This window comes from Macrobrachium rosenbergii, chromosome 6, assembly GCF_040412425.1.
Source record: "Macrobrachium rosenbergii isolate ZJJX-2024 chromosome 6, ASM4041242v1, whole genome shotgun sequence".
NCBI lineage: Eukaryota > Metazoa > Arthropoda > Malacostraca > Decapoda > Palaemonidae > Macrobrachium > Macrobrachium rosenbergii.
The window spans coordinates 36,661,512-36,689,011 of NC_089746.1; the positions used below are offsets into that span (position 1 = coordinate 36,661,512).

The 27,500-nt window shown below is 39.0% G+C and overlaps 1 long non-coding RNA gene across 1 annotated transcript in view; it reads left to right on the top strand.

Annotated features, from left to right (window-relative positions):
* Positions 1 to 33: 33 nt before the first annotated feature.
* Positions 34 to 27,500, top strand: part of LOC136839768 (uncharacterized) — a 303,840-nt gene continuing 276,373 nt past the window's right edge. The window contains exons 1-2 of the long non-coding RNA XR_010853453.1: positions 34 to 358; positions 8,159 to 8,176. This is a non-coding gene — a long non-coding RNA (uncharacterized lncRNA). The remainder of the gene's footprint in view (positions 359 to 8,158; positions 8,177 to 27,500) is intronic.

The following is a 27,500-nucleotide window of genomic DNA, read 5'->3' on the forward strand; positions in this document are numbered from 1 at the left end:
TCACCTAAGTCGTATGTGTCACAGGAATATGGATAAAAGCTAAAAATTTGAATGATTGTGAATAGTCGTTCAAATTATCACTTGAAACCTTCTGAAAGTCAAATAAATTATGAGGACGTCTGCATGGCAACGTTCCTCTCACACATTCGTACATTGAGCACTTCCTGGTGAGCTGCAGAAGGAGTTGGTGCATGAAATATTTGTTTGCGTTTGATGTTTACAGTGCGCTTTTGTGAATTTTGTTATGATTCTTTGGTTGGGAGTTATAATAGTATTAAAGTGACCTTTCTCCAGTGTGTTAATGAGTGTCGAAGATGCTCATACATGCGTCGTAAACCTGCATTTGGCCTTATGACAGGTATGAAATAATTTCTGATGAACAAGCATTGACTATGTGTGCCCGTGAATGTCCATGACATGCTCTTACCATGAAGTGGTAAGCCTTATTTCAAACAAAGTGCATTCCACTGAATATTCAGTTATAGGCTAATTTTGTTTACCGGTGATTACATTGTATCGCAATTTGTAGTAAGTTTAAGGCCGAGGTAGGCCTACTCCGTAGGGGTGTAGAGCCGTCAGTCACTCAGTGCACTTAGGGTTCTTTGCAGCTTCCCTTCGGCCCCCTTTCATTCCTTGTCATAAATTATATATTCAATTCTACATCGTTCCATATTCTCTTCCATCTTACTTTTCACCCATTCCCAAAATTGTTTCATAGTGCAGCTGCAGAGTTTTCCTCCTGTTACACCTTTTAAAACCTTTTGCTCTCTGTTTCCCTTTCGGCACTGAATGACCACATAGGACCCAGCTCTTGACCTTTGGCCTAAATTTTATATTCCATTTATATTTTTTAAGTAGACCCATGCCCTTTTGTTGATCTTTTCTCCTTGGTTGGCTTTGTAAGTTCATATGAAACCTCAGCTGAGCCTCCTTGATAAGGTGGTATTATAAAATATGTCTAGGCTAGCTGAAAGTGAACTTAGTAACAAAGTTTATGCCTAATTTTTCCTTGTCCCTGTTCTATGCTATTATGTTAAGGCAGTGAATCAAGTGAATTGCAGTCATCTTTCATACTTGTGACATGTAGGTTTTGTAGCCTTTTTTATTTTTTAGCGTGTCATACTACATTAGTGGGGCCTGATGGTTTATTGTAATTGTGACTGTTCACAGCAGTACGCTACTCAAATATTATTAGAAAGGAGGCTGGATATTTGTAGATAAAGCATAGGAAAGGAGTGACAGAGGCACCTTCCATATTATGGTTAGAGTTGATGATGATAATACTGAAATGACTAAGGGTGCAGGTATAAAATATTGTTTTTCTAATGGTTTTGTTTGTGATTTGTAAGAATTTGACATCCGTTTCTGTCAGTTATAGGCGGTTAACTCATTCCACACCCATAATTCTAACAATAATATGTATTACTGTAGGAACAAAGGTCTTTGGGTATGGAAATAAGAAAACTAGTGAAATAAAAGGCTGAATCCCAATCTAACCTTCCTTAACCTAACCTAGGGTGCCAGACTGTATCTGACTAGATGTGTTGACCCCATTATTTAAGTTAATATAGGGTGCCATAAATGGCAGAGAAATATTTTCTTGCTAATGAAAACTGGTTATTAAACATTTTGTGCTTCCCCCAACCTATTTTGACCCTATGAGCATGGTTTATCAATTTGGTCCCCCACTAGTGGTCGAATTAGCAAAATGTGTTTGGGATAATCAACCTTTTCAATGGAAATTTGTTAAACATGCCAAACTTTTATAAATATCAGAAAAATAAGTTGGCATTCAGAGTACTGCTTAAGTAAAATCTTTCAAAACCTGCTCACATCCAGGTGCAACATTCATTCATTGTCAGAGGCAGACATAAAAACCACATCCAGAACTACTGGAAAAATCCACCCTTTCTGACAACTAAAATCACTTTTTTCATTAGTGGGTTGAGCTTTCATAGGCTGCCCACACCCACATATGACATTGTTCCTATAGGAATACAAACCATTGTCTTTGATGTAAGAGCATCTGTCAGCATGAGCTCCAAACAGTTGTTGAACTTGGAAACAATGTGGGTTAAGTGGTGGGAAATGCCCCAAGTTTTCGCCAGGGTGCTATCCCTTCACAAATAGTTTCACTTAATAGGAGTAAAGATACTTCTGTACATGGATGACTGGATTATCTTTGTGAAGTCCAAGGCAAGTCCTGAGGGCAAGAGAGCCTGTACTGGGCTTGGCAAAAGCCATAGGCTTACTAATAAATGTTGCAAGTCAAAGAGCGACCTACCTGGGCGTGGTGATTGATTATATTCTGTTCAAAGTTTTTCCACAAGCTTGAGTAGACAATCTATTATTATCACGAGAGAATTCCCCTCCTCAGGGACAGATACAAGATTTAATGTAAGAACCATCATCCTCCTGATCTCAGACTGATACTGTTCTGCCCGTACCCTCTGAATTTGCCAAAATCTCTGGTCATGTCAACGGAGGTTGAGGCAATGAAGGAGAAAGGTACCATAGAAGTTGTAGAGAACCAGTTTTTGGGTTCTAGTCATTTTTTCCTGGTAGAGAAGGAAATTGGGGTTTGGGTAATGGTGATTAACAACTTTCTGCTAAATGAGTGTATCCTTTAGACCATTTCAAGACGGGAACAACATATTTGGTATGGAAGTCCATCAGAAAGGGTGGCTTGGTTTTTAGATAGACCTGAAGGATGGGTTCTTTAAAGCACTCATTCACCTGAAGCTTCTCATCTTTGTTTGCAGAGTTCAAATATCTTTGCTTTGGAGTAGCAATTGCCTTAGTTTTTGCCCAGGTTTCTTTGGTCTTGCTGGATGACTGATTAGTCCAGGCATCTTCTGAGGCATAGTTGCTTCAGGACAAAAACCACTGCCTCTCCTTTTGCTAAGAGTTTGGGATCTTGGTTAATTGGGAAAAGTTAGATATCATACACAAGCAGCAAAGTACCTGGGAAATTTTGTAGACATCAGAAATGCTCCCATTCTCAGATGCATTGAAGGAGGGTTGACAGGGCTAACAACCAGTTGGTTACCTAGCAACGGGACCTACAGCTTACTGTGGAATCTAAACCACATTTTACTGAGAAATGAATTTCTATCACCAGAAATAAATTCCTCTAATTCTTCATTGACCGGCCGGAGAATTGAACGCGGGGCTAGGAGAGTGCTAGCCGAGTACGATATCGACCTATCCAATGAGGAACTGCATTTTGGGAGCAATTGGTAGGTCACTCAGTAGAGTGACAACATGACCACTGTGGCATATATCAACAAATGGGTAGGGACAATGTCTCTTCCCATTTCGGTGGCCTTGCTGATCTTCTACCTATGGTGGAGGCAATTCTCTGGGCAAGAGGAATTTTCTGCTGGACCAGCTCAGTAGTCAGGGTCAGGTTTTAGGGACGGAGTAGTCTCTTCATCCTGTTTGCTAGTAGGCTGAGTTGAAAATTTTTAGTGTTCTCTTCTCCAGTGCCAGGTCCTTGGGCAATGATGGAAGATGTTTTCCAGCACCCCTTAGATAATCAGGATGTCTTTCAACTTGACCCATAGTGTGATCAGCACTGTACATCACCTCAGTCTCAGGATGTTCCTAGTGGCTCCTTGTTGGCCTGAAGTCAAGTGGTACTCAGATCTGCTGACTCTCCAGGTAGAGGTACCGGAAAGATTTCCCTTTGCTCTCTCTTGAATGTCAACCACACAGTTGGAGGTATCACCAGGCAGTACACTTCCTTCATCTTCATCGTATCCTGAGAGGGATAGGCTTTTCTATCAGGTTATCTCCGTCATTCTTCTGTAAAAATGTACTAAGGTAAGTAAGCCACCTGTGAATGGTGTCATTTAAGTGGTGTCTGTTGTCAGAATGTTTGTTCAGTTGATTGCATACTTCCTAGTGTACCTTCTCCAGGATAAACTCCTCTCAGCCTCAGTGGTTAAAGGATATTGCTCTGCCTTGAGCCAGGTATTCAGCGTGAATGGTGTGGTTCTTCTTTATCGGCAAAGTTATCCATGCTCGTGAGGAGCTGTGAATAGTCTTTTTCTCATGAACTTCATTCTCTTGCGTGGGATGTGGCTCATTTATTACATCCATATCCATACTAGCTCTTTGGGGAAGCTTTGGACTGGGAGCTCATGCTCAGGACTGTCTTTCTGCTAGCTTCAGCCTTGGTTAAGCATAGAGAGTTACATGGTTTATCCCATGTATTGTAGTTCAATATCCAGAAGATTGAGGGTCTCTCCTTCCCAGGATCTCTCTTGTTCTTATTTGTTCCCGAGTTTGTGGTGAAAACTCACAAACTGTCGAACTCTGACAAGAGATACAAGAGTTTTTTTATCCCCTTCCTTCGGGACTTTGTAGCTGGTGACCTAGATGAGATGGTTTTGTGCCTATTGCAAGTGATCAATATACTATCTCCAAAAGACCCACCCTCTAAGGCCCATGTGTTAGTGACTTTCTGTAAGTACTGGCAAGCATGAGGGTGTGTGTGGAGTACCCTTTCTCTTTGGGCTTACAATTCCTCAAGTGAAGATGATAGTCATTTAGTTTAGTGAGACTTCTTGAAGTCAGCTTCATGGAATGTCCCTTACCTAGAGGAGGAACTTTTTTGGTTTTTCAGGTAATAAGGGTGGGCTCTGGAAACGTCAGGACCACCTTCACCTCATTTTACTTGAGGCAAGTTGCCCTCGAGTCCCTTGACACCGTCTCCCTGGGACTTTTGGTGGTTATTTAACAGGTTGTGCAGTTGCCCAGCTCTGTTTGAACAGAAAAGTATCTCACCCAAGTACAGTATTTGGTTTAGCATAAGTCTGGAGTTTAAAATAGAGTGGCTGGTCTCTCTTCCTTTCCTTTGATACAGAACAGCAACAAAGGCTTAGTACTTGTGGCGTTTGGCCACAATACGGATAAGTTACACTATCAAGCCTCCAGTTATAGTGCTTCTCCTTTAAAATGCAACTCCATCTGCTCTTCCCTTTAACTGGTTGGGTAGGGGGTATCATTATATCTGTTTTATAAAACTTTCCTTCCTTGAATGAGGCTCAAGACACCTTTGCTCAGGCTCTGGCCCCTATGGCTCTGGCATTCTTGTGTTAGACTGAATAGGAGTCTACAGGAGCAATCTCTTCCCTTGCTTTATATATGTGGCTAGGATTGTGATATTTCTGGGTGGGTCGCAGTTTCCAGTCAGTTGAGAGAGAGATGACTTCCACCTAATGAGTCCCTTCTGAGCCTTTTATCATATTACCCACCTCAACCACACCATTTTTTCCTTCATGCTGAAGGAAAAAGTGCTTGGTGATGGCTGATATCAAATTGCAATGACAGATTCCAGCTAACATTAAAAGGCTATGGTGTGTGTCGTCAGGAAAAACAAATTACTAGTTATAGAAATTTTTGTTCCAACAGGAATACAAACCATCACATTTTGTATCTTTCTGCATGAGATGGAAACTGGTTGAAAACTTCTCTTCTTGTCTATCAGCTGAGGCTCTTCCTTTAAGAATGGATTTACTCAAACAACCAGGTTAAAGGAGCTTTTATCAGAAACTTCCCCGAGCTACAGCTGACCACATGGAGACTAGACTGTCTCTTGTGAGCATTCAACAAACACCTTGTACCAGAGGAAATGGTCGGTTTATAGAGGCTGGTGCTATTCCATAGGGGTTTCTTGTGTACCTGTACCTCCGTAAATAATCAGATTAACTTCTTGATTTACCTCCACCATACCAAAGGTATGCCAGTCTTAGCAATCAAAGGATATTGTTCCATTGCTAAGGTGCTCAGGTTTGGATATCTCCTCTGACATGGACATTAAGTAAGCCATATGCTCCTTCCAGATAGTAATTCCAAAGTCTTCTGTAAAGTCTCTTGGATGGAATTTGGACATAGTGCCAGCGTTCCTGACCATGTCCCATTCAAACCCTTGAATACAGTCTCTAAGCATTTAAACATGAAGGTCCTATTCTTGTCGGCTTTGGCCTTGTCTAAAAGGGTTAGTGAGACACAGGCCTTCTCCTCTAACCTGGGCTTCACATTGCAAGCAGCAGTCCTTTCCCCCTTGCCAGTCTTCAGGGCAAAGAATGATTTCAAGCTTTTAGCTCAGCCTTATTTTTTTGAAGTCCCCAGTCTGTCCTCCTTGGTTCCATGTGGGGAAGACTCCTCCCTCTGTCCAGTCAGGGCACTCTCTCTTCGCATGCAAAGGACCATGGATCTCAGACCAAATGTCATGAACCGTTTTTGTAGCCCCAGGAGACCAGATGTCCCAATGTAAGCTCATGCCAATCTAGACCCCTCCTTTTTACCCCTAATTAAAGTCAAGTTCCCTGACATGAAAGCTATGACAACCTTTATTTAGTTTCCTTAACCTCTTTCTGGAGAAGGTTGCAAATGCAGCACAATGAAGATGTAACTCAGTATTTGCCTCACATTATTTGTGGGATGTAGAAACTCAATTTGAAGGTTGTAGTGCTCTTTTGCCTCTGCCTCACATTATTTGTGGGATGTAGAAACTCAATTTGAAGGTTGTAGTGCTCTTTTGCCTCTCATTTCAGTGGGGGAACTTATATCCTGAATGATTTTGGTAGTTCTACTCTAGTTTTTGTATCTAGTTAGGAATTTGTTGAACTGGGGTGGGGGGGGGTTGGTTTATGAAGGTACCTAGTTTTGGGTTAGGCAAGGGCCTTCATTCTTTTAAAGTCATTGCTCTGTAGGCCTTTTGCACAGGATATTTATCCCACTGTCATCAGACTGTGAGTGGTTTCCCTTGCAAGGAACCTTCACTAATTTTCAGAGATCTTTGTGGTCTTATGAATTAGCCCTAGACTGGCAGCAGTACCACCTGATGTATTCTAATCATTAAGCAAGTGGTGTATCATTCCAGATGGGATTGCTTTCGTTCTTTGGTGGTCAAATTTTTGGGTCCTCTTACACTTACCCACCTTCATTTTCAGTGTGGGAATCAGTTATCATAATAGTGAGGTAAGATTAATTTCAAAAATAGAAATTTGGGATATAAATATTTAAAGAAATTATTAACCTCTCTTATGATGAATTGCTCCCCAACCTCCCCACTCTTGTGGACAGAAACAAAACCGAGAACAATAAACGCATGGGTCTCCGTTGACCCTGAAGGCAGGGATCAGTAGACAACATAACTAAATGATACCATTGTCTTCCTGATGGCAGAGGACTTTATAGCTATCATATTATAGAGGTGAATATTTAAAAGTTTAATTTTGTTATACCTTTTTTTTTTTAATATAGAAGTCAGAAGAAACTGCTTTGGGAAGGGTTGCTGTATTTTTTTGTTACTGATTTTGGCTGCACATAAACAACCAAAACTGAGAATTCTTTCTGTATTTTCATTGTTTTCTATTGGCTGATCTCTGTTAACTGCTATTGAAAATATGCTTACTTCTCTCATAGTTGTATAGATATATTTTTTGTAAATTGGAAAATAAGAAATATTGCATTTTTTTATTGAATTTTTGTGCATTTTAATAATCAACAACTGCGAGTTTAAGAAAATATTATTAATTTTACTTTGAAAAAATGTCACAGCTGGTGTACATGGACTTATTATTCAAAGCTTGTGACCCAGCTGAATTTGAAAGTCCAGCACAATTTTGAATTTTCACTTAATTAGGCAGATTTTCAACAAATGGACATGGACATTCATATCTTGGAAAGTTGTAAGTTGAAAGTTTGTTTGGAGAGGACTTCTTGCACAAGTCTACTCAGCCTTCCATATGTAAGACTTAAATTCACACTTATGTCTTTTTTGTTTTTTATAGGTCCTGGCTTTTCATTTGCCAAACAACATTCTTTTAAAGCACTGTCAAGTCCAACTCTCCAAATTAACTACAGCTTATTAGTCTTGGAAGAATTATTTACCAGGCTTTAAATTTATTTCTTCATTGTAGAGTTACTACTGAATATCATATTCACTCATTATCTGAATGGTCTGATTTTTGTGAAATATTTTTGGTAAGTTATGTTTGAAACTGGTTGACAGTTTCTTTTGTTGACCATCAGGAAAAGTCACATTCATGTTTGCACACTAATCAGTGATATACCAGTGAAAACATTAGTTTATGATTTATTTTTTGGGAAAATGCTCATAATGTTTATTTTTTCTTCCTAACAGGTTAGCCTACCACAGGAGGTAAGAAACTGCTGCACAGATTCTGTTAAAGTAAATAATTTTTACTTGTAGGTCAAGTTCTTAATAATACTGGATTTTCTAATCACAGATGTACTTAAAGGTTGGTGTAAGTCTGGAGGTGGAAGTGGAGTGACTGGGTTCAATTCCATCATTATTCCCTCTTTTGAAAGCAGCATCTGGGCTGAAGTACATGCTGGAGTCAGGGAGGGTACTGGTGATTACACTTAGGGCACCCTCTCCTTATTGGTGACTGAGGGCATCTCTCTCATCCTGTCTCTAATAACAAGGGGGACAGGGGATTAGGTGGAGTTTTCTTTTGCTTGGTAGTTGGTTTTAAATAGGACTAAACTGTCTTCCAGCATGGTCTCTTATGGAAAAGGTCTTAGTTCTCTGTTTGTTTGCATTATACAAGCACCTCTTCTTGTTTTGGGAGGTGCACTTGGGCTCAGGGTCAACCATTTCACTGGTTTGATAGGAGGTCACAGGAGTCATGACTTCCCTTGCTTGATAGGCACCTGGGATCATGGCAACTCCATGGTGGCTCTCAACTGCAGTCAGCTGTAGACCTACCTCCCTCCCAAGGAGTAAGTCTCCTGTATAAAAGGCGATGGTTTGTATTCCTGTACCCACCGATCCCAACCCCTTGTTGAGGTAGGAGGCTTGCGGGGTCAATGCAGAGATCGAATGTATTATTGTGCATTTGATCTTTGCAGTTGGCTCAACTAATCGTTCAGAAACCTTTTCCTTTACTTCCTTTCCTGTAAGTTTTCCTACTTCTCGCTTCCTATATTGGTGACAACCTTCACATGGGATTGATTATGTAATGGCTGTTTTTTGAACATGATGCTTCAATTTAGTATAGGTAACAGGTAGGTGATCTCCCACCCTACTGTTTAGTGGACCCACCTATCCTCTTCTTCATTACCTGTGCTAATCTACACTTCCCAGTTTTTCCTTCTGCTACCTAGGGAGGTTTGGTAGCTTAGTGCCCCTTTAGTATCACATCTAAAACCATCCCTGACATGAGATATACCATAAGGTTCCTACTCACAGCAAGGGTTCCAAGCTTACTGGCTGGTGGATGTGTGATGCGGGTTGCAAGGGTTGCCAACTCTTCACCACTTCCAGTGCACATGCAGGGGACTATGCCAGCCCCATTCTTGATGGGACAAAACTGAAGAGGACAAATGACCCGGTTGTCAAAGTCCACCATAGATCATCAGTTCCAAGGCCCTGCATGTGTAAATGATCATATTCTGGGTATTTCTGATCCTATGAGGTCTCTTCCTTGACCTCCCAAGGGATTGGGAAGCCATAGTATCTTTTTTCATGTACCTCAAATCTCTCCTTGACTGAACACAGCCATGGTGACAAACAAGGAATCTGTCGAAAGCACCCTAGGTTTGTATCAGGGAATCTCCTCCTGATCCCCCCCTCTACCTCTAAGTCCTCTCAGTCCCTTGTAGTCGATGACTTCTGCACTTTCCATATCGATTGTTGGCGCCCCATGTGAGGAAAATGATATCCCTGTAAATAAAGGACCGACATTGTGACAATGGAACCATTTTCCCTTGAACCAGATGTTTCTGTGTCTGTCCCCACAACAAAAAAAAGGAACAAAAAATAGTTCAAGCTTTTCAACTTCGGGCCCTTTGGAACCTAAAAGAATACATAGAAGAAAATACAGACCTGATTCAACCTTGGTTCACTTTTTCATTTATTGCAGTTGGCTAGATTGATTGCTGATGTCCACAGTCTGAGAGCACTCTCCAGGGCAGAAAATGTGTTAGCTTCTCTTTCAGGAGATAATCCAACTGTGCCTTTAAGGAATATGTTAAAAGCAGAATCCCTTCATCAAAATTAGATGGAGATTGTTTGGCTCTTGGTTAACTTAATGATCCTGGGGAAGTAAACACTGCCCCCTTTGTCAGACTATTTTTGTTGACAGAGCAAACTCTAGGATTCACGCAGGAGGTGAGGCAGTTGTTCTGATTGGGTTGGTTGCTGTCTGTTTGTGGTGTCTTGGATCAGGTTAATAGTCTGATTAGCAGATCAGAGGGTTTCCTGCTATAGAGTAATCAAGCAAGTTAATTTTCCTGCACCTTCAGTGACCATGAAGATGATACACCTTGACTTGGCCAGTTCTGCTGTGGAGGAAAATAAAAACTCAAGCTAGGACTAAGAAAAAAGTACCTGTACATGCATTTCCCTTTCTCCCCTTCGTCAAGCTCTTTCTTGTTCTCCTGCTTGTCTTCTCCATCACATCCACTGTATGTAGGGTTGTCACTGATCTCACCAAATGATCATAGTAAACCATTAATTTCTTGGATGCAAAGGATGCTCACAACCATTCTACACATGTTTTGCTCAAGAACATTTGGTAGAGTCAGCACACTCCCACCCTTGGTGCATCGATGGTCTCAGGATTGTACTTGCACAGAAAGGCTTTGTATGCAACAGATCTCTTTTGTACAGTACTCTTGGGTACCAGGATGATTGGTTTGCCTGCATGTGTGCTGCACCCTGATTTCTTGTGCATTGCCATTGGTCCCTGAGTTGTGTTTGCTTGATAGCACATGCCCCCATTCTCCTGTGGTCTTGACTAATTCTGTGTTCACCAAACAAAAGGAGCTCCTCAGGATGGATGACATGCTGTGGAACCCTGTTCTGCACATAGGTATTCCTTGTCCTGGGGATACAACAACCAGTACCATGGTATTGATTGTATGCAATAGGCCTGTGACCAGGCATTGGAATAGATGAATATGCCCTCCTCTCTTTCAATAGAGGACCCAGGAAGTACTTAATTTTGTCTGCATTTGGAATACAAGACGAAGGTATCCAGGAATCCCTTGTAATCAAACAGGCTTACAATGCTTCTGGCAAAGTAGATGGCTGTATAGTTTGGATGAAAACTCATGAAGGCAGAGGCTGTTGAACTGGCCCTGGCAGTTCCAGTTAACTTCATGATGACACAGGTAATGAGAGCAGGTACCTGAGGCATCAGGTCCCTTTTACCGGGTCATTCTACTTGGGGGATACCTCGAGGGCAAAAGGCTGTGGTCGAATTGTAGAGTTACTGGCTACTCTTCCTTTTTCCATCTAAGGAGCAGCAGCTAAGGCGTGTATATTCTGGACTGAGCACAGATGCAGGTGGCTACTCAATCAAGCAAGCAGCATTAGAGCTTTAGTGCATAAGATGTGACTATCCGCTCTCCCTTTAACAGTTGTGGGGGGGGGGCGGAGTTGCTAGTGCTATATTTTCTACCCATTGACCCCAACATGTGTTAGCTCATTTCTCAAGAATGTCCCTTATCTGAGTAGGATCCAGACACTTCTTGCCCAGGCTCGGGACCCTATTGCTCTGTCATCCCTCTGTTAGACTGAATAGGTTACAGGGGTCGTTGCTTCCTTGGTCACTATGTGACTAGGAATATGACATTTCCCAGTGGAGATTCAACTATCCGGTCAGTTAACATCTACATAAAAGGTATAGTTTGTACGTATTTCCATCGGAGATTAAAAAGAAATGCAAAAGGAATCTGTATTTTCCTTGGTAAATAAACCTGAGCCTTTTACAGATTTTCTCTTCTCAACCACCTCGCTTTGTCCCTAATACCAAAGGAAAAAAGTGTTAAATGATAACTGGTAAATGAGGGATTCCCCACTCCCCCCAACTTTTCCTTAACCACCAGTTAATTTTCAACGATCCTCTCCAGCTCGCGTTGAGAAGCAATCTTGCATAAAAGGCTCTGGTATGTGTACCTAGCAGAATAAAAATTACTTAAGAGATTTTACAGTTAAGTGTTCCTGGGTTTATAAGGGCCAGAATATCTTTCACTTGTTTGTTATTCAGGATTCTAAAGTTACAGTGTACTGCTTAGACTCTAACTTGCCGAGAAAAGTTCTCATGCCAGAATGCAATGGAGTTTCTATTTTGTGGACTCCACAAACACTAACAACGTAATTACCAGAAGTATTACTGTATTATGAAAAAATAAGAAACAGGCTATTTGGAAAAACCAAAAATTACAAGAAGACTACCTAAGCTACGTAAACTCATTACCTAAATTACTTAAACTCTATGCTATCCGGACTACATAAGGAAAATTTAAACATTGAATGGATCTGACCCCAGTGTCAGGTTTTGACCGTAAATATGCTGATGCACTTGCACCTGAAGGTTCCTGTTTTTTTATTTATTTATTTTTTTTTTTAGGTAAAGCCAGTCTTGGGCTGGCGCAGGCTCTTGCTCCTAGAGCAGCCGGTCACTAGCATTCTGTGAAAGAGAAAACAGATTTTGGCGATTAATGAAAAGGAAAGGAAAACTGTGACAGGCACAGTTGCACTCCTTCAAACCTTGCGGTACTCATCAGCAGGATCACGATCTAGAAAGAACGGTCTTTCTAGGCAGTTAGATGGTAATTGTTATAGCAACGAGTCTCACTCTGGTGGAAGAGGACCAGAAAGTAAAAGGAAAAAAATGTCGAATGCGAGAAAACAGTGGCACTGCCGATTTCTTCGCTGCCATTTTTGTTTGAGCTATAAGTAGATCCTTAGTGGACAATTATTGGGAGTGTCAGCCTCTTAAGTTCATTCGGTGGTGTTTCTGTTCAAATACTGAATATTGCAATAGTATTTATCTGTGTTTGTATGTTTTGGAGTTCATGATTATACAGTGATTTCTAATGTGTCCTCTGTTTTATTTACGTTTATTCAGTAGTTTATGCTTTGTTCGAGGGTTTTATGCAACTTGATTTCCTGTCGATTAGAAGTTACTTCATCTCACATAACGTAGATTAGTGAATTCTTGGCTGAAGTCGTTCAGAACACTAAGTTTCTTTTTCATTCTTAAAAGAAATTTTATTCTGGAGGGCTATGAATCTCGCTTCATCACGATTTCGGCGATAGTTCTTGGTCGTTTTTTATAATTTCATTCAATCTTTTTTCTTAGAATAACCTCTTTTATTCACACCTTGAAGAAATATGTAACGAAATGGCGATTTTATCACCACAATTTGGGGCAATAAATTAGCTTCATGCATATACACTTTGTCCCATTGGACGTTGCGGGAGAGTTATTTGCGATCCATTACCAAGATATATTTCACGATTTTGTCGTAGTTACGGGTGCTTTATATCCATGAAAGGGTTATGATGGGGATATAAATATTCGGGTGTTTGACTCATGACTATTAGTCGTAGACTCATTTGGCGTAAGCGCTTTATAAAGACAAGCCGTTGGGAGTTTTCTCTTTTGAATTTTTATCCTGTCTTGTGATTTTTGTGAGCATGTATGTTATGTTTATGTAAATGGGTTCTTCGTGAACAAATGCTGATGTTCCGTGTTCGTAATTTGTGTTTATTATAATTGATCGAGAAAAAATAGGACTCAAGAATAGATTTAACGTAAATCTGGAATAGACTATCAAGTTTATAATGAAATTTAGTTTAAATTACACACTATTATGATTATATTATTGGTTGATATTTTAGAAGGTTTCCCATTCGAAATTTAATCAAATTGAAATTACTATTTCACGTCAGTAGCGCTTTTATGCAAACAGAACCCAGTTCTCATCTAAAGAATGAGAATTTTAGTTCAATAAGCTCAGTTTTTTCTTCAATTAGTCTATCATTTCATTAACAAATTGGTATTTCTAGGAACTTGACTGGTTAAGGCTTGTGGCCATGCTGACTGCACTCCTTGCACTGTGTGCAGTTTTAATGCCTTCTGTTAATTAAATACTTTTGTTACAAACAGTTCTTTCTGGTAGTGGTTGGAGGGTGTTCTTTAGTCACTTTGCCTAAAATGGTAATATTTTTATAAGGTTAAGCAAGTTCTTCCAGTGTTCCTTTTGATCGTCAGTGCTTTCCATTTTTAGCCCTCATGTGCGACCTTCCCGCTCAAGCGGAACGTTATATTCAAAACAGATGTCGTCCTTCTCGTTTCAGACGTTTTAAAGTTGCCTTTTAATTGCGCATATTCTTATGAAAGGTATTAATGGTCAATCTTAACGTGCCATTGCTTATACGACGTGTTTCAGTGATATCTCTTTCTAACAATGATATGAATGTTGATTTCAATTGTAAATACAGTAAAAGTGGATCTGTCAAGACTTGGTATCATATCACACGGTCCTGACTGAATCCCCCTCTTAAGGGTGCGTTCTCTTGCATAGTTCTGGTTGAAGCATCTGCAGTAATCCTTGGACCTATCTGTCCTTGGAAGAAATCATTATTAACAAAGATGGGAGGCTCTTTTACATTGGAAAGAGATTGGCTTTCTGTTTGAAGCTGAACTCTGCAGATATTACACATACTTTACAAACTTAACAACAAATATAGCTGTGCATAGACTTGCTTATATTTTACATGGAGTGTTATTATCACTCCTAGGAAAGATGTTCTTGAACGTATTGGGATAATAGCGAACAACCACAGTAAGGAACTACTGTACCAACGTAGCCATCTCAGTTTGGCAGACAGAAGGAAATTCACGAACCGGTGTGTATCCAAAATGAAATGTTATGTTAGATAATCTGTGTGCTTGCTTAGATAAATATCCAGTTTACGTGTGTAGACCCCTTCAGCATTAAAAGCGCATAGAGCACAAGGCTCTTCAAATATTATGAAGCATCTTTCTCAGTATCATATCATTTGGTTGCATATGGTGATCGATAACCGATTTTTCAATAGACTAAAAAATGTAATATCATCGTATGCCCTTCGGTTCACAGAAATTAATTTCTCCACTCGACTGAAATTATTTTTTTACGCAAACTCATTTCATAGTTGGAATGAATTATAGCTGACTCGGTCATATTCGATCTGTTCACTGTATGATACAGTGAACAGATCGAAATTACTGGAATTTTCTATGCATCTCTATTTCTCACAAACCGAAAGGAGTCCATTCTTATTACAGACGCGTCTGGGAAATGACAGATCGTATTAAAAAATGCATAGATACTTTATTTCAGTGTTATTTTTTCTTAGTCGTTGGTGTGCTGTTGTACTATACGCCTTACCACAGTTTTTTTTTTTTTTGCTCTTATTATAAGTATTATATCCCTTTTTGTTTGTTTGTGTAGATTTTTTTATTTTCCTTATTTTCCTTTTGTCAGGGATATTCAATTAAAATTATTTTCACGGAAGTTGGATCAGGGATAAACACAAACACTGTACAATACATTTATTACATAAATTTTTCATATAGGATCATGATTACCCTTCGCCACATATCCTAATTACATATTAAATTACATTGAAACAAATTACATGACCACCCTGGGCCAAAACCTTCGATCCTCAAATTTCATTAGTAATAAGAACTCAACTCAACCTAAACTCTTAACACAAAGTTAAATAACAAAAAAAAACTTAACAGCTAGACGGTAACTGTTTAACATGTGTCAATAAATAGTAGGCCAATTCTTTAACAGCGAAACATTTCATAATTCAGGCACCTCCGACTACTTAGCCTCTATCGCCATCTATTGTGTAGAGTATAAATATTTCCCTTACACCTTTCCTATGAGAAAGGTTGATCCAGAAAATCTTACTGTTTGTCAGCATAACAGATTCAAAATGGAATGGTTGCTAATCCCACGTCTCCCCTGTGCAGGGTCTGAATGCCGTAGGTGTCACCCATTTACATGTTGCTATGCAAATTGTAACTTAAAACCTCATGATCGGATGATTATGTTGTGAACATGTTACTGTTGCTAACATTATTATTATTATGGATGTTGTTGTTGTTGTAATGATTTTTTTTATGCACTGACATTAATTGTACTTAAAACACTTGTGATGAACTCGCCAAGATACCTGAAAGCATACTTGGTTGCTAAAAGTCGCTGAAGGGAAAATCAAATATATTTAACACTGAATTTTACTAGTATATCATCATTCACATATTCATTATCAATCATATCATTAATTTATATATTTCACCTTCATTACGGCGCTGAATAATCCTGATGGGTTCCGGCGCTTGGTCTTCAAGACCTAAATTTCATAATCAATCAGTCAATCGTCAAGCAAAAAAAGTGGAATTATTTGTAATTTAACATTTTAATGCCACGCGTCCTTGGAAACCTTTACAGTTGTCTGGATAAAAGAAAAATGAGTTAAAAAAAACACTTGACCAAAAATAGAAAAGAAAATGATGCGTAAGAATTCGGTGGAAGGTCCATTGGAGTTTTGGGAAAACATTATGGCAACATTTACGTCACTCGAACCATTGCACACAAATAAAACTTGTTACGAAGACTGTGGGCTCTTTTTAGGCTATGAAATATTACATGGGAACGCTTGTTCGCATTTTCAGTTGTTTTTCCATGTTTCTGACGTTTTAATTGTTCTTTATTTTGAGAATCCTTGAACGTCTGAAGAATTTTCTTCCATCACGTTAAACACGACTTATTTTATGCTACTCGCCTTTGTATTGTAAATGTATTTATCTGGTTCTGTCCATTTTTTTTTTTTACACGTCCCTATATTTTTTTATTCAGTTAAATGAAATTTAGTGTGCTTGATATTATTGTTAGATTCTGTTTCTTGATTGCCTTTGCATTTTGCCTTTCTTACGAAAAAAAAAAGATGAAAATGAAGGAAAATAGCAAGACGTACTACTATCACCACCAACATGCGTAAATGTTTGTGTAATTTAACATTAACATAAGAATATTTATAAAGCCTCTGGACACATTCCATCTGACCTTGCTACTTCAGTATTTTTATGTACTTTTGAAGTGGCAAAGAGTGATCGTGCTCATTTGACTAATCTTCTCTAGCCTTATGTTTTTGGGCTTGATGGGCCTAATTGCTCCAAGTGTCCTGTCTTAGAAATCAATCTATGGCCTCAAAATAACAAATGCGGTGTTTTATGCACCCAAATGTTGCATGCTGAATATTGACGATGTCCAAATTTCTGTTTGTTTCGGTTGAGTCTCTCCTTTCTCTTGTACGTCCTTTTTACTAGTGTATTACCATAGCACCAGTTAATATAAAAACTCGCTCGAGCTGTACTCGTGTAATTTTTGCGTTATTTGTTCATGGCATGCTTTGCTGTTTGGATTTGGTCCAAGCTATGATGGTTATAGTCTTTGGTCATTGTGGGTTGAGTTTCAGAACGAATCGAAAATTATCATATTGTAACATTTTATTTTCCATAGGTATACAAACCATTGCCTTTAATATAAGGGCGCGAGCTGTAACTGTCATGGAAGCTTTGTAAACAAGATGGTTAGAGGGTAGTGGGGCGGGGGATGGGTGAGGCCTGTTCTCACCTGCCATAAGCCGTCACTTTTTCCTTTGGTATGTGGGACTATGGAAAGACCACCGAGAATTTTTATTTGTTTTTCATTCTTGTTTTTTAACTTTTTAAATGCATTTTTTACATTTTTATTTTACCTTAATTACTTTATGTTCATATAGAAAAATAAACCAATGTAGGAGACTTGCACCTTAGGTGAGAGAATTATCTCACAAATGAATGGCATGAGGATGAGAAAGGGATCAATGAGTCCTGTAGCTTCCTGTACAACGCGGTATAGGGATGCAAGGTTGATAGGGCCCTGAGGTAAAGTGAGATGTGTCTGGACTCTCCCTTGTTTAGAAAGGGAGAGCCCGGCAAGTTGCCCTTGTGAGCCGAATTTCTACAATTAGATGCTCAAGTAATTAGGAAGCTCCCCTTCATCATGGCTCAAGTAATTAGGAAGCTCCCCTTCATCATGGCCTGCTTCAGCGCACGCTTAGCCTGATTGTTGCCTTGCAGAGAAGGAAAGAAAAGAAAGGAGAGAGAAGCCATCACTTATCCAATCAGTTTGCAGCCGTAAACCCTTTAAATACCATGGGTAATAAGCTTATCTTTTCAAGAGGTGCTTGGATGACAGCGCAACCTGTTGAGTAGCCACCGCAGGACCGAAGGAATAGATGTTGAATGAATTAGGGGCAACATCCTTAAGGTAAAGGTAGTCTGTCTACACTGGATCCCTCCCCTCGTTGCTTGTGCACTTGAAAAGTTCCTTAGAAAGGTTAGGGACATGGCAACCCTCTGATCTTGTGAGCTCTTGCCCAGATTGGACAGTCTTCTTCCTCACAGGATGAACCACACTCCCGTCTGATTCTTTCATGAAGCCTGAAAGAAAGGATGTTCTTGGACACCACCTTGTGCCTGCTGGTAAGAACAAAAAGACACTGAAAACTTTGTTCCCTGATACATGGCAGCTGAGGACCTTAAGAGGCAGCTAGTTCCTGAAAGATGGCTACTCAGGGCTCCACCAACTGTCACTGCCACATTACCCAAAGGCATGACAGTTGTCAACCGCCCCCACCTTTTTTGTGCGAAAAAGACACCTCGACTCTTTTGTTGTGGTTTTGTTGAGGCCTGAGCCTTCCTGGTCCCTAATGCTGAAGGCATGGTCACCCTCAAAGCATGGCCTCAGTGCCCTTCAGATCCCTGGATGGCTTGAAGGACACTGTCTGGGGGGTTAAGGTGTCCTGGTTATTGGAACACTTATTCTCCATCACTGCCTCAAGTTTACTGTTTAAGAATTAAAAGGAGTTTCAGACCAATCTGTTTCTCAGAAAGAGACTAATTTCACCCAAAACCTTTTCCATTTCCATAGTGAATTTGATTGATGGTAAGAATTCATTTAACTTGGCAAAAAGTTTTTTTACATCTTCGTTCCCTGGCCATGCACAATATCAGTCAAGGCATGTATAAACTTGATCCTATAATTTCACAAGAAATTCGTAAAATGTTTAAATTCTAAGGAAAGCAGTAGAGAGGTAAGGAAAAAGGATTATCATATTTGTAAACAGTACAGGGAAATGGTACTAGTGAGTTTTCTTGCCACTCCCCCGACACCTGCCAGGTATGACTTTGTAGTCTCCTATGGTTTGTACGTTTATCGGTATTGGCCCTTGAGAGTATATAGTGATTTCTGTCTCTGGCCCAAATGAGTTTTGAAGCCACTCCTACTTAGATGCCCGTCAATGGTGGATCTGTATTCTCAATCGGTTGTGTATGTTCGTCAGTATTGTCTCTGCAGTATCTTTATTGCGATTCCTGGCAGTGTATCAGTCCTTCTTCAATGGCTCGGTTTGGAAATAAATTCTTTCACCTTTGGTAATGTGTGGTAAACGATCCACGTGTTGAAGTGAATATAATTATAATAAAATATATATACGAGTATATGTATATATATATATATATATATATATATATATATATATATATATATATATATATATATATATATATATATATAGATACAGTATGTATATAATGTGTATATATTATATATACATATATAAATATATATGCACACATATACATAGATAGATATGGATATTATAAATATACATAGTTCCTCATTGGATGGGTCGATATCGTTCTTGGCCAGCACTCTGCTGGGCCCGCGTTCGAGTCTCCGGCCGGCCAATGAAGAATTAGAGGAATTTATTTTTGGTGATAGAAATTCATTTCTCGGTATAATGTGTTCGGATTCCACAAAAAGCTGTAGGTCCCGTTGCTAGGTAGCCAATTGGTTCTTAGCCATGTAAAATAAGTCTAATCCTTCGGGTCAGCCCTAAGAGAGCTGTTAATCAGCTCAGTGGTCTGGTTAAACTAAGGTATACTTAACTTATATATACATACATACATAATTACGTACACGAAATATATTATATATATATATATATATATATATATATATATATATATATATATATATATATGTATATATATATATATATATATATATATATATATATGTATATAATGTATACACAAACACACACACATTAATTGAGGGAACTGTACTTCAGTTCTAAAGAAGGGTTTGAATTTCACGTCTTCCGAGTTGCAAGTACAGAGTTTTACTAACCCCAATATGGGAGAAAGCTTTTTTCCCTGTTCATAAATTAGCTCCATTTACATACCCAGCTGCTGTTTTGCCTCAAGTAGAACCATAGAAAACTGTCTCGCACATCAGCATTGATGACTCAATAATCACTTTTCTTCACGCAACTGACAGTTAAATGAGAAACTTATGGAGCCGTAAATCTGTGTACTAGCAGCTCGGAAGAAAAGTCCAAATCTCTTGTTTGACATGATTATTATACCTTGTATATATATATATATATATATATATATATATATATATATATATATATATATATATATATATATATATATATATATATATATATATATATATATATATATATATATATATATATATATATATATATATATATATATATATATATATATATATATATATATATATATATATATATATATATATATATATATGAGAGAGAGAGAGAGAGAGAGAGAGAGAGAGAGCAAAGAAAGTGAACAGTAGGAGCAGCTTCCTGGTAATGTCTCCCAATATTGGTCGCTCACACAGTTAATTTTACCTCCATTAAGAGTAATTACAACGTCCATTACCAATTTATTGCCATGAAGGCTTAACACTGGCACGACATACGCAGGCCAGCTGCCCATAATTTCTCAGTTTGCTGTACTTCCGTTTTTATGACAATTTATTGTTTTGTCTACTTATACGTTCTTTTTTTGTATTATTTTGTTCTTATAAATATGTAAAAATACAGCACCTATGTAAGTATGGATATTTGCATACGAGGAAAATCATGTTTCATGTTGCTTAAGCCTTTTTTTTATTGGTAGTTGTAATGTGGAGTTGTCAGTGGTTGGTGTCCTTTTGTCCCGGAGTCACATAATCCTTGGCTCCTTGAAAAAGCATTTTATTATACACATATGTATCATATATATATATATATATATATATATATATATATATATATATATATATATATATATATATATATGTGTGTGTGTGTGTGTGTGTGTGTGTGTGTGTGTTTATGCATAACAAACTGTGTATCTTTATTTGTAATTGATAGAATAAGGGTCTATTTAAAAAAAGGAATACAGTACGCTGAAGTTTTATCCTTTTCAGTTATCTGAATGTTTTGGAACCGACCAGATTATTTCATCAGCCAATCCTATATATAGTGGCAATGGATAGGGTATTTATACAAAACAAACGTCATATTAAACACATTTTCACTAGTTATTGATTGGGCACAAGGATTAGCTTAAGTTTCAAATCCAAGGGTATACTGTTGTCCAGATGGAAAGTTGACACAGTAAGGTAAAATGCTTACCATTCTATAGGGAAGGCAAGGAATTCTGATGTCACAGTTATCCTCGAAGGGTCTGATGACTGTAAAGATATTGTAAAGTTGTTAAAATAATAAAATTAGAGATTTTCCTCCTTGATATTAGGGCTATTAGCGTGCAGGGCACCCTTGGCCCTGTCTTAATTCAGTATGACAGTGCCTGCTACTAGTTGCTCTTGAAAGATGGATGGTGTTTATAACAGCATTGTCTATAAATAGCATCATGTTGAAGGTGGCTGGCTAACCTCTTTGACAGCAGTACCCAGGCCAGCTTTATGTTTGTTGAATGGTGAGGCCAACACCTTTTGACTTCTGAGACTGATAACAAATGAAGTTTTCTTATCTCCAACTGATAATGATTAAAGGTTTTATCGCCATCCTGCTATCAGCAGGCTGGACAATGGTAGCAATAATTTATTGTGTTGTTCCCTCATCTTTGTTGCAGGCCATTGTCATATGGTGCATTTTTAGTGTTATTTTTCATTGTTTTTGTTTTTGTTTTTCGAGTCCAAATGTTGATTCATGAAGATGTTGTGAATAGTAGATAATGAGGTGTCTGTTTTTCCCTAAAGATCTCTTCCTTAATGCCACCCTTGAAGTTTTCAGAGAGCATTCCCATTAGAGAGCCTGTTGCGATGCCACCTCCACTGAGTACCTCAAGCACATTCCCATTGGAGAGCCTGTTGCGATGCCACCTCCACTGAGTACCTCAAGCACATTCCCATTGGAGAGCCTGTTGCGATGCCACCTCCACTGAGTACCTCAAGCATTGTCCATAGAAATGGAGCACCTCTACTTGAATGTGTATTATGACAATACTGCTGATTATATAATTTAAAATAGTATACTGAAACAATCCATCCCCTACTGCCAACATCCCAAAAGATCCACTGAGAACTGTACTAAGTGAACTTTGTCTTGGAGGCCTTTGGCAAACTTCATGGGTTTCATGAAGAATCTTCACGGAAATGAATAACGCCAGTATTTTTTGCTGGTATACCAAAACATCTTCATGAAGATCAAGGATAAAAACAACCTACAATGACAAAAGGACTCCTTTGAAGTCAAATCTGAGAGGAGCATTAATGTTCAGCTCCCATCATAGATGTTGCAGTTTTTATGATAAGTTAACCTAGAGTCCATCATTAGTGTCTACTGCCACTGAGCTTTCTCCCACTGGAGTAGATTGGCTATTACTTATTAAGAGATAAAGATCTGCCCAGCAACTTAATAGACAACAGTCTTCCTGATAGTATCATCAAGGAAGCTGCAAGAAGGATCATCAGTGGTTGGTACAACTCAAGAGATGCCAGCAGCATAAAAAATTATGGCTATAAACCTTAAAAAAATATCATCAGCCTTTCATGAGGATTATTCTTCCACCAATGGCACAAGTGAGAACTGACTCCCAAATGTCCGCGTCCCTACCCTACCCCACAGGGGATGGCACAACGCGATTATAGTGGCCCAAGTGTAAGCCAAACCTGCTTGCTAGGACCAAAGGTATAAGAATACTATCATCCCCACTCTAATTGTGTTATGGGCAAACCGGATAGAATGCCGAGAGTGCTATCCCCAGAACCGGAGACCCCTGGAATCCGTGGTCCAGTCCCTAAAGAATAGTTCCGCCTGATGTCTCTCAGGTCCGAACATTATCAGGCAGCTGATGGTCCTAACACAGTTCCCACTATTTAGCTTCGGATATAAACCCAATCCCAGTTATGATATCTTTTCCTGTTTATCAGGTCCAATAAATTTTAGCATATGCAGAAAATTCCACAAAAATTAATTCAAGAGCCCCCTCACCACGTCAAGGTGGTCTCACATCGAGGGGGCTATCCTGGTAGTAAACACAGTGGAGGTAAAAACACTTCTTGTATTTGCTATTATCAGACTTAATAAAACCTCACATATCATACTAAACAAATTTTGTCCCATGTCCAGTGAAGCTCCAGAGATCCAACCTGATATATAAATAAATATAACTGCTGGAGTGAGGACTGTGGGCTTCGCCATGTAACATGTAACCAAAATGAGTGAAGAATTCGAGAAGTTAAGGGGGCATTGTGGTTATTACAGTTACATATATCTTGGGATGATCAGTACCAATGTTGAGGAGATTAACCTGGCATCTTCAAGATGGTGTCAGTAGGAGGTTAGGAGGTGTTACCTTGATAAACATGGCCTCCATCTCTCTAAGGAGCTACTAGTAACAGACACCAGAATCATGAATTGTTACAGTAATCGACGGTGCCTTTGTTCCCTCAGAAGTTCTTTATATCATGAAGGAAAACTCTTCAGTCGTTTTGCAATATGAGGTCTTATTTTGCCAACTTGAAAATATTGTAACAATTAGAACCCCAAGGACGATCATGATGATGATGGAGTTTCTTGCTCTCCCTGTTGGTTGGTAAATTTCTTAATCTTTGGAGTCGTCTTACAGGACAATCAATGTATATGCTAGGTGTAACATTTCAGGAAAATCTTCCCACTCACTGATTGGTCATGTCTCATGCCCCTGTATATTAGTTTATATATCCTATGCATAACCTTTTGCATTTAGTCCCTAATGCTGATGAAATCTCATTGGTTCCGAAAAGTCGATATAAAAAAAAAACTTGAATTTCAATGCACTTATTCTCCAAATGGATGAACCCTCATACTATCAGATACAGACTATAGATAAACAATTTTTTCAGCTTGTAAGTCATCATTTGCCGTGCTACTATAAGGTTTAATATAAATTTATATAAATATATATATATATATAATATATATATACTGTATATAAATATATAAATATATAAAAAAATTATATATATATATATATATATATATATATATATATATATATATATATATATATATATATATATATATATATATATATATATATCATGCTTTTTGGTTAGTCTTACTTGTCAGAAATTCTTGGTATTTATCATTGCTAGTGTGGTATCTATTATTTTAATTAAGGGAACGCTTCAGTTTCTTATACTACTCACCTTTGTGGAAACCTAATGCAGATGGCCCAGCTGGTAGTACCTGGATTTAGTCCCTGCACTCAGGGATGAGCTACTGTCTTTTGGTGGGTGCAACTGTGACTCTTATTCAGTTTTGGAAGCCATAGTGAAGAGATGGCTGTTACAAGCTACCTACTTTCAGTGATTCACATCATCAATTTGCCGTTGATTGTTCCAGCTAGCTATGAAGTGTAAACAGGTAGACGGGAGGATTAGACCTGACTTGAATTTACTTCAGGAGAGCCTGTCGGTCGCTCACTACCAAAAGGGAGGAATACTTGGCAGAGGGGCCCAACCCTTGCCACCAGCCCCACCCTTTTCCATTGTGACTAGCGTTGGCATGAGTCGAGATATGGATAACATGAGAAATAAAACGCCTCATCTGGTATCCTATAGAAGACCTTGGCATGAACAACGATTACCAAATAACCCTTGTATCCAGCACGTTAGCAACGAACACGCAAACCAGGATGGCGAACATGTCCATTCATCTTTCTGCCTTTACTGCGGGCAAGAATTTATAAGTTATGATAGAAGGATCCATCAAAGGTAGACTCACTCAGAGTCCTATCTCAGAGAGAATGTCGATAGACTGAAGAACCACATAATTAAGCCCATTACCTCAGAGGAGTTGCTCCTAACGGCATACTTCAAGTACATGAATAAAGAACGTCATTTTATGAACTTATATATAGAATATATCATAACAGTAGCAGCAAGTGGAAATCTGAAAAGGATAAAGAGGTACTCGAGGAAATGATGAATTATATTATGGATTCCTTATACTGTTAGGTGACAGGAAACCTAGTTCCCCTAATTAGCAACAACAGAAAGACATTAAACAGAACAAAAGACCACAATGAAGCAAAACTTGAAAATTAAGAGATGTGTTATAACCTGAGAGTTGGAAAAAGTCCTCATGTTAGGAAGTTTATACAGAAACAATTCTTTCCAGGGAGAACGATAAAAAGCATAGGCGCCAAGAGAAAAACCAAAGCCTGTAGAGAACGAGTTATGGCCATTAAAGCCAGGCAGACGAAAACAACACTAGAGAACTATGGTAATTAAGAAGTGCAAGACCTAATGATTTGTAAAGTGAAAATAGTGAAGTTGGTTGGCACTTGAAAATTAGTAAAGATATATGAGAGAGAGAGAGAGAGAGAGAGAGAGAGAGAGAGAGAGAGAGAGAGAGAGAGAGAGAGAGAGAGAGAGAACTTGTATGTAACAAGACCCAGTCCTCATGAAGAAATTAGCATGGAATAAAATGAAGAATGAAAATTTGTGGAGGGAAGTACCTAGGAGGGGCAGTGGTGAACCAATAGTGACAAAAGAAAGAGGTGGTAGGACAAAAGTAGCGAGACCAAAGAACAGTACATCATTACGTAACAAACAGCTAAAATCTTCATCGTTTTAACGTGCTTTTTTCCCATTTTTATATGGGGTAAGCACGATGCCTTTTTTGAAGGACTTTGATTTGGCGTTGGGGTAGGCCGTAGCCTCGATCGGCATGCATGTTAATGTTTGTATTTCCAGTTTTAACAGCCATTGAGTAAACGACATACGATAATGAACGTTTAATGTTTACGTGCGAGGCATTCCACAGTACCTGAGCTTTCACAAGTACGACAAAGTAATTCTAGGAGGAAGGATAACAAATGGCCATTTGTAAGACCATTACAGTTAGCAAGAGAACATCCCTGCATACAGCAAATCAGCAGAGCTGCGCTTATAAGAAATAATCAACTCCTGACACCTAAAGTCGGCTCGATCAGTTAGTTTCCTGATAAAATATGGCACCCAGTGAAATATCTAAATGTCTCTTGACACGCACCAAACTAAGAATCTTATGAAAGAAGGCTCAAAAATTATTGAAGCTGCAACCCGAGTAGCACACCGTACAAGTCTCGGTAGTCTCTTAAAAATTATAAAATAATCCAGATTATTGAGATGGCGTAAGCTGAGTGAAGACTTGCCTAGCATGAAGTACTTCCATGAATATATAATATAGAGGGGATAAAATATCATAAAAAGCTCGCCATTAAGTGGAGGTACTTGTGCTGCTTATAAGCCCGCCAGCGACGTTCGACAGTAAGAGGGTTAAGTACTTGATAAGCGGTGCGTTTTCCTTCCACAGTTTCCCCGCCTTAAAATAAGGAGGGAAAATCTTAAGCTGGGATACCGGTCGCATTCTCTCTCTCTCTCTCTCTCTCTCTCTCTCTCTCTCTCTCTCTCTCTCTCTCTCTCTCTCAGGTGGGGGAGTATTTGTCTGTTAGAAACCACTTGAAGGTGACACTGCCAACACCTGAACTGACGAGATCTCGACACCATGTCTAGGACCTTTTGGTGACAGCTCAGTATTGAAAACTTCCTTCAGTCATCATAAGGTGTGCGTATCGTCATCCCCACGCCCTCAACGAGAGCTACGTGTTTAGTGCCATGCTTTTAAGGAACAAACCCCTCCTAATTCTAGGTGACTTCACTGATAACTTTCTGTCCCCAAATTATAGGATGTTATTCATTATTAAACATTATTAACCCTTTGATTTCGGTTGTAACGTATACGACGCATTTAATAAACTGGCCCGGAACACTGTTGTGTCGTATACGAGCACCGGTAATTTCCTTTATGTGAAGGACTGATGATTGAAATACTGGCCTCTTTTTCTTGATATGGTAACAGTCTGTCAGTTGCCATACAGTGAATTCATATAAATTCACGTGTTTCCCTAAAATTCATTAGTCTTCATCAAGATGTCACAGGAGGACGGGTCAAGGGTACGACATCCTCGAGTTGACCGCCGGCAGATCGAGAGAAGAGCTCTCGACGAGGATAACTATTTTATAGACCTTCTCGACTCATTTTCTGGATATGAAAATGAATCGGATTTAGAAGGAAATGAAATGGACAATTATGGTCCTGGTACAAGAGACAGTGATGAAATATCAACCGACAGTGAAAATGACGAAAATCTGCCACCTACAAATGAAAGCCAAGGTGTCAAAAGAAGGCGGAGACAGCGAAGTGACCCAGGTGATGAGTGGGAGTGGGCTGCCAGCAATTTCCAGCCCAGAGATTTCAT